The sequence below is a fragment of the Cyprinodon variegatus genome, unplaced genomic scaffold, assembly GCF_000732505.1.
Source record: "Cyprinodon variegatus isolate N-32 unplaced genomic scaffold, C_variegatus-1.0 Scaffold1562, whole genome shotgun sequence".
In the NCBI taxonomy this organism is placed as follows: domain Eukaryota; kingdom Metazoa; phylum Chordata; class Actinopteri; order Cyprinodontiformes; family Cyprinodontidae; genus Cyprinodon; species Cyprinodon variegatus.
Window position 1 is genome coordinate 67,467 of NW_015152015.1, and position 8,647 is coordinate 76,113.

General features: G+C 39.8%; 1 protein-coding gene across 1 annotated transcript in view; it reads right to left on the reverse strand.

Moving 5' to 3' along the window:
* Nucleotides 1-7,709, reverse strand: part of ndrg2 (NDRG family member 2) — a 75,169-nt gene extending 67,460 nt beyond the window's left edge. Inside the window, exon 1 of the mRNA XM_015403772.1 lies at nucleotides 7,467-7,709. The gene's annotated coding sequence lies outside the window, so the exon portion shown is untranslated. The remainder of the gene's footprint in view (nucleotides 1-7,466) is intronic.
* Between the last annotated feature and the right edge of the window lie 938 nt (nucleotides 7,710-8,647).

Here is an 8,647-nt window from a genome sequence, read left to right on the forward strand (position 1 = left end):
CCTTTAGCGGACAGAGCAGTAACTATACTAAAGTTGTAAAAAAAAGTCATGATTTTGCATATCAGATAAAAATCTTTTTCGGCTGTCAGTATGCTCTATCCTATCTAGAAGTTTTAGTTTCACCTGATTTCACAGAAAGTCGTTTTTAAGGAACCTTTTGCTATCTCATTATTATTCAACAAATAATCCATAGATAATCGTTTTGAAAATAATCGTTAACTGCAACCCTAATGGAGATTCAAAAAAGTGGCTGTGGACCAGAATCAGAGCAGACGTGTGATGTGATGAGAGTTTATTTTAAAAGCCATGATGGAGTTTTCTAATCATACTGCCACCAATGGCCGAAACACAGAACTGCAGCATGTAGCTTGCGCTCGAAGTTTTGTTGGGGTTTTTTGTACCTTTTTCACCTTACATGGAGTTGCCGTTGATGTCTGAGAGAAAAATCACCTGGAATATAACGCTATGACTGTTTGCTAGGTTGGAACCACTCAACAAGGACTCATTAGACGTCACATCCACAGAAACAAAGCGGGAATTCCGAGCCCGAGTAAGTCCAGGAAAATAGGCTACAAGCTTATAGATGCATTGCATCTGAACTATAGAAGTGTCAGTCTGCCCAGCAAACTATGTTTAGTTCTAAAGGGTTAAACAAAAAGGCCATTTCAACAATATTTTTCAGTAAAGAATTACAAACTGTGTCTTTAAACAATCATGCAGGGAACAGCATGGTGGGTAGAAAGGATTTAAACTAACAATAAAAAAATGGAAAAAAGACATTAAAATGAAAGAAAAGGACAAATAGAACAGACTAAGGCTGGATCCAAACACCTCAAATCAGTAAAAACACTTAAGCCACAGTTAAAGTGGGGTCACCATAATAATTAGTTCACTACACTTAGATAACTTTTGTTCTTTGATGTTCTTTCCCCGAAGGCTGTAGTCCCCGTTTGACCAGCGTTATTCATGTGGGTGTCTGTTGCGTAATGACTTCCATAAAGCTGAAGGCTGTCTGAATTCAGCATGGATAGAGTTCTGACTGTTGACCATGTGGAAGGTAAAGGGATGGGTGATAGGAACAGGAGGCAGGAGCTACTATTTATGGTAAGCTGATCGAACCCAGAAGATTAGCCCCTTAGCTTCCCAACTTTTTATTGATTGTGTACAACTGTATTGCACAGCCAAATACTATTGGCTGGTCAAATAAGATATAGAAAAAGGGAAGCAGACAGAGAGGCACATATTAAAAAAAAAAAGAAACAAGGAATATTTGTAAAATTAGCAAAGAGCGCAATAATAAACTACGATATTGAGCAAAACAGAAAGGGGTTATTATGGAAACTTTTTTCTAAAATCCCAGTTTACACAACAACACTCTATGGGTGAAAATTGAAAAGGTTTGCTGCATTGCACAATTTGAAAATGGGCTGCTGAGTGTAACACTCTGAAAATATTGTGTTGTCCGGGGGATTGCAAAGGACTTCCTTCACTGGTGAGTCTGTTGAACATAACAACAGTTCTCTGGCAATGGGCTCATTTTCTGTTTCAGAGAAAAGAGAAGCAGAGAAAGACAAAATGTTGAGTCTCAAATAACATACCGTCAATTTCTAGACAGTCAGGTAAAGCACATCATGTTTCTTCTTGAGACCTTAATAACAACACTGTCATGTATTACAAAGATACAGCTTTCAGCTGATTGTTCTCATAAAGCCCCTGTCACACCTTGACGATTTAGACCAGCATATGCCAGACATAGGAAAAATCTGGCAAAAACGCTGGACTACGTTGGATAAGTTATGAGCACGCTGAAACACGCTGGCACACGTCAACATACGACAAGTACGTCACAAAATTTGGAGACGTATCCAAGTGTATGCTCATAAGTTACAGGTAAGTTATTTGATCGTTGACATACTTATCTAAATCCTTTGAGTAACTTGAGCATAACTTATGTGTAACTTTAAAGATCTTATCTCTACCAAATATTAATTGTATTTGACGTGTTCAAAATGACCGCTGAAAGTGTTTCTAAATTACAGCTACTGTATAATGGCGTATTGGCAGCATTTTGTTATAAAAGGGGGTTTACAGGAGGTACGTTGGCATGAAAGGACGCTTGTGCATCATTTCATGGGCATTACGCTGCCGTGCCCTATGCATAAGTTAGGCTGTCGTTCGACATAAGTTCTGGACTCGTTATGAATATGCTATGTATAAGCCCAAAATTTAAAAAATACATAGAAAGTTCAGCGTATTCCAGATTTAGGAAATTCTGTTACATCGGCATACGCTGTCTAAAACGTCAAAGTGTTACAAGGCCCTAAGGAACCCTAAATATGGCGAAACTATGAAAAAAATGTGCACAAAAACAAAAATCCTAGAAATTGTGAAATGACCAGTTTTTTTATTTATTTCAAGAGCACAACATTGATATAATTGTTGAAGTGTCAGCTTTATATTCATTAAAGTCTGTATGAATATTTACATTACAAAATAGCCCACTCTTCCTGACTTGTAAGTTATCTGTGTCTTTGATCCTCTGATTCCAGAGACACAAATTTTTATGTGAACAAAGAAATATTGAGTAAAGCTTGCTGAGCTGATCTTTACTGCTATGGGGAGTTAAGGTTATCTTGAAGAAGCCATAAACATGTCAGAACTAATTCAAATCTAGAGGGTCATCCTGACATTTAACAATGACATTATCTTCTGATATTAAAGACGTCTTAATGCTTAGGAATTGTTACAAAGTCCATCTGCTGCAATCCAGCATCTGTGGAATAATCATAAACTTAAAGTATAGAAGGAGCATTTGTCTCTGTGACCTAAATAGATAAACCAGATTAGAAGAGCAGAAACGTTTTGAAGTGTACGTTTTGTCTTCCCACTAACACAATCAGCTCCGAAGCAAAAGAAAAGGTTGAAGAACAATAGGATGTTTATAGTGACTTTAGCAGATAGGGATGGGAAACGTGTTGGACACCATGTAGGGTTAAAAAAACAAAAAAGAAAAATAATTTACAGTGTTCATGAGGAATTAAAGTAATTTTAAATGTATTTAAACCCTATTAAGAGGGAAAAAACATGTGCCTTCACTGCAAAATGCACCAACCAAGTTTTCTCCGATCCAATCGGATATTAACAAACTAGTAGCCATGAATCAGAAAATGCTAAACCAAACTGACACAAGATGAAATGATGTGAGCTGTCCTTATTGTTTTTCTGGATGTTGCCCTCTCAGTAAAATATCTTTCAGTTGGGATTTTATATCCATCAAAACAAAAAATGGAGAAACCTTTACTGGGAATCAGATATTTGGTTCTTCTCTAACAAAGATTAACACTGAGTCAAATTATAACTCTTTACTTAAAGTTCAGCAAAAACAACTCTTTTTGAGGATAATACTTTTCTTTCCAGAATTGTTTTTTTTCCTAAAGATCTACAACGGTTTCAGATTCCTCATCAACAGTTCCAAAAACCTGCATTATTAGCTCTAGCTTCTCTGACTCTGGTGTTTGACATCATTAGTAGGGGAAAGTACTGTATCGGCGTGGGTTTTGCGATACAATACATGTCACGATACTTGGGTCACAATACGATATTATCACCATATTGCCATATCACCATATATTGCGATATTTTTCTTGCTATCACTCCACCACACAGCTAAAGGGCTCCACAGCACCATCTGCCAGAGTGGCGGTACAAAGCTAGCCTATTTTCCCTCAGTTTTATGCAAAAATGTTTTATTTAAAAAAAAAAATGCTAGGAACTAAAAGATCGATATTATATCAGGCAGCCAAAAATCACTATATATTGCCAAAACTATTTCTTTCCACACCCCTAATCATTAGGCTGATGCTGACTTATGCTGGTAGGTCAAATCTGATTTACATCCACTTCCGAGAGGAACCATGAAACTAATTTCCTCATTCTTAGAAAGAATCGCCCTGATATTCACTTTTGCAGGTCCACAGTGATCACTTCTGTTCTCCTTGTCTCTATTATGTCATATAGGTCCTCCCTTATTTTACACCAGGTGACCAAGGTAATCATGATATAAAAATTCACTTTATGGGTATTTACTTTTGTAAAAAAGGAGGATCTGGGCAAAGTTTTGCATTGCATATTTAGAGTTCATAAATCTTGCAGTTTTTTTTATATAATTGGTGCATTTGTTAAAAATGATACCTCTAATTATATACTGCAAGGCTCATCTAGTTATCCTTCTGGGGAAACTGGTATCTAATGTCATAATACTTATTTCAACTATTTTCTACCAATAACAACATGTGCAGCAGTCTAGTGTCAACTCAGCTCCACTGGTGACCGAAGTGGTTAAAGGACTGAATTAATATGATGCTTTTCTAGTTATATTAACCAATCCAAGAGCTTTAACAGTATCCGTTTCCTTCAGTCATTCAGGAAATGCACACTTTAAAACACAGCCAAATCTGTAAGTAACGTATGGTGTTAAAAGTGCCTTGTCTCAAACTTGCAAATAGTTTTCTTTCCTTTGTTCCACAGTCAACTATTGCTTATAGGTGTCAGCTGTATATCTGTTTGATTTACAACAATACCACTCTAGCTTGTGGGCTGAAATTTACCAGCCACTTTGTAAATTCAGTCACATTTGGCCCCAGGAAAATGCAGGTTTCCACGCCTGACTGGACCACATCAAATTGAAAGGTTGTTTTTTATTAAATGGGTCTTAGTTCCAAGCCGAAGATCAGACCATACCATCAGCCAGTACATGGGAGGGGGGATCTGGGGGGTTTCTCCTTCTGTGGCACAAAGGTTCGAAAAAGTGTGCTAAAAAGTGAACTAGCCGATTTACCAGGATCTTGTGCACTGCGCATTTGCAAAAAAGGGAGTTCTTCTTCTTCTAGATTCACGAGTCCAACCAGCGCAATCTCTCAGCGCTGAGTCCGAGGTGTGGTTTTTGGATGTAGAGTGTTAGCTGTTAGATCGCATTAGAGTGTTGCGCCGTACATTGTAACAACATGCATCGTAAACTGTGAACTTTTAAACCCTTCAGTCGTACAGTTTGAGTTGTAGCTGAGTACAACGACTGAAAATATGGTTGATGATTCCATGTGTTCGTAAAAGTAGCCTACCCAAAAACAGTTTAAAAATACATTGAAAAGGCGACATGATTTATATGCAAAGGATGTCTAGATTTTTTTGAAAAGTGAAGATGAAAAAAAATTTCAGATCGTTGAAAAGACGTTGAAACTGGGTTTGCAACATCTTTTCAGTGCCTATTATTGGACTAAAGTGGGACAGAATGAGACTGCCCAAACACAGCCTAATTTCCCACAACTATTTCTGGACTATGACAGACCGACCAGATTTGGCCTAAAAACCAATGTCTAAATAACATGTGCTATTTGATGGGTAGGTTTGTTTGCTCTCATTTATTCTGTTTTTTAGGCTTAAAGGGGTCATAGAATGATTCTATAGGGTATTTGGTGCTGGTCCTTAAGGTCTCTGAATACTGGGTGTAACATTGGTCGGGTTGAAAATGGCATATTTGCTCTTCTATGAGCCCTAATGCAAGCCTGGTTAAAAGCCCTAGAATGAAATGATAGGTTTTCTTCCTTTTATGGTGTGATCATGAATATTAAGATGAGCTTTGCGCTGATTGGTGGTTTACAACGAGTGAAACTGCTGAGCAAAGACGCATCATAGCAACAAGCACTCACTCACTGAAACATCAAATTGTTGATATGGTAGGGTGACCTGACGTCCTCTTTTTCCCGGACATGTCCTACTTTTCAAACCTAAAAAAAATCGTCTGGGATTTTGGTCGACTACAGTGCAGCACATAGTGGAAACACACCAGGCATTCGAATCAAGTCGTCAGGTCCTTGGATGATCCATGAACCCAAGGGGCACCGAGCCAGCGGGAGACAGTGCGACAAAACCCGACCCGGTGACGTAGCCTAGACACCGGCGGCCCCGTGCTTCTGCCCGCCTGCCTTACCGGCCCCCAGTCCCCCTCCTCCGGCTGAGGATGGTTGGTTCCTGGCTCTCTGGTGAGGTCCGGTCCAGTCAGCGGCCCAGCAGTCGACACTTCGTACCAACCCCCCCCTTTGGGCCAGTGAACCAGTGGGCTGGTCTGTATGTCAATTTCAGGGCGTGACAAAAGTACAGGCCAGAACCAAATAAGGCAACATCCCCGAGTTAAGGTCATCTCGGGACTTCGTTTGGATTCGCCCGTTTTATGTTGGAAGTTTAGAATTGTGAGATTAGCAGAGAAAGTAGGTGTTGACGGTGAGCTTCCCTGAACCTCCATTTCACCCACTGAATGATCAATATTAATCTATGACAATGTAAACTCGGTTTTGCATTCTATGACCCCTTTAAAATATATTATAATGTGAATAAAGGAAAAAGAAGGCCTCTGTAAGAACACCTCTCAATAAGGGACCTTTCCCCTCCTCTCTGTTTGTGTTGCTACCAACCCAACCTTCCTGTTCTCATGAGCCCAACGTGGGCTCATGAGAACAGGAAATGCACCTGATGCAGACAGGTGCATTTCCTGTGATCGTGAGCCCACATTTCTCCATCCCTGAGAATCTTTAAAAATAAATAAATAAATAACTCCTACTTATTGCAAGGATGTGTGAGTATGCGCGTGCACGCAATCAGCAGGAGCCCCACTTCACTAAAGCAGCGCGAGCCTCTAAATGCGGTATGACTCACAGAAGCAGCGCGCGAGCTTCCCTTGCTGCGTTCCTACTGCACCTCGCTTCTGCTCCGCGCGCCCCAGATAGCCAACACATGCAACTGGAAGACATTCTCCCTGTGAAACACACACTTAAATATCAGCTCTCGCATCCAACCCAACACGGGGCCCCCCACACGCACACGCGCACAAGGGACACACCTCCATTTGACATTGACACATATTTGGCAATGTGGCGCCTGCCCCTCAGCACCTCCCGTTGGGCGAAGAAAACAACAACAAAAAAAGAAACCTCGCTGTAAATAAAACGCACTGAACCGTAAAACAAGCTGGGATAAAGTGTTAAACAGCACAAAGGAAAGGAGGGATGCGGCTGGAAGAAAAGAAATGGAGGAGGGAGAGCTGGGAGAGGGAAAAAGGAGGAGGGGTCTTCCATTTATCACATAAGTTCATGCGGCAAGAAACAAATGTCAATATTGGCCTATATCCTGCCATGCTGCGGCCACTTTACTGAAGCAAAGCTGGAGGAGAGAGAGAGCAACAAAGAGCCCACTGGCTGTGCCACATGTGTGCATCAATAACAGGCGCTCATAAAAAAAAACTGCTTTCTGTAAACACATCATAAATATTGAGAGTGAAATACATTTTAGCGGATCATCTACTTTAAATTGCTTACTATCAAAACAGGATTTACATTTAAAAAAAAACAATTAAAAAAAATCCCTGGTAATATGTTAATATCCCTAATAATAAAAAAAAGAAAAGAGAAACATACCTTTTAAATTGCAGCAAACCAATAAAATGAACGGTCTCAAGAAATTATATGGCAACTATCGCTCTCCACTTGCTCAGTTTCTTCTTGATCCCTTTTTTTTTTTTTTTTTTGTCAATCCAGTTTTCCCGCGAAGCTGCTGTAATGACACTTTCTCCTCCACCTCTCTTATTTTCCTCTTTATCTCCTCGGTCTCCTGGTGTCGCTTTATTTCTTTCCTGCAGAGGGAAAATTCAGCACCCAGAAAAACATATATGTAGCGGTCAATCAGAAGGCAAAACGGAGCCTCGGATTTCATAAAAAAAAGGGGGAAGAAAACAAACTTATCTGCCACTAAAATAAGGAGCAAAACTGATCAAAGTGTGTTTGTCTGCTGCAGAAACATTTCTAATTATTTTCTAATATGTGTTACTGTTTACATGTTGGACCAGAGTGACAAAAATCGAGCTTTGATAGAAAAAGCCTGGCTTCACTCGCTGATTTCCCCCCTCCTTTTCTCCGTGGAGGTGGTACAGTCCGTCCTTGTGGAGCTCGCGGAGCAGAGTCCCCCACCTCCCCCAGCGGTGGAGCATTCCCGCCTGGGACTGAGCAGGCAGGTAAACAAACTCACCTGGAGTTCAGATCGAGATGGAAAAGGTTAGTTATAACTGAGGGGTCTAATAAAGGCAGCAGCTCCAACTCTAAATCCACTCCTGTGGAATGTGTCTAATCTGAAGGCTTTTCCTGGGTCAATATCAACATTACAGATGTTCACATCAAAATATTAGGAAGCTGTTAATACATACTAATCATTATAATGAAAAAGAAAATAGTGCAAACATTGTTTTTTTATTTGTCAGTATTTAATTCTGATTCAATGGCAGCACATTATAAACGTTTACTTTATATCATACATTCGTTTAAAAAAATACAGCTAATACACCCTGTGCTTTCTTTTTTATAAATATGTTACAACCACCCCTCGTTGCAGCTTCAAGTTGGTTCAAATTGATTTACTAACATCCCGCACACATATCCTATCCTCAGAATTTAAAGGTATTGTGGAGGATCTTCGAATAAAAAAAAAAAATAATCTGCTCTCTCCACTTTATAAAAAATGCACAAACACAACCCTGTACCTGCTCCTGCGAGGAAGGAGGGTTAAGCTGATCTTTAAGTGTCCTTGCTCAGGTAGCAGTTTGGGA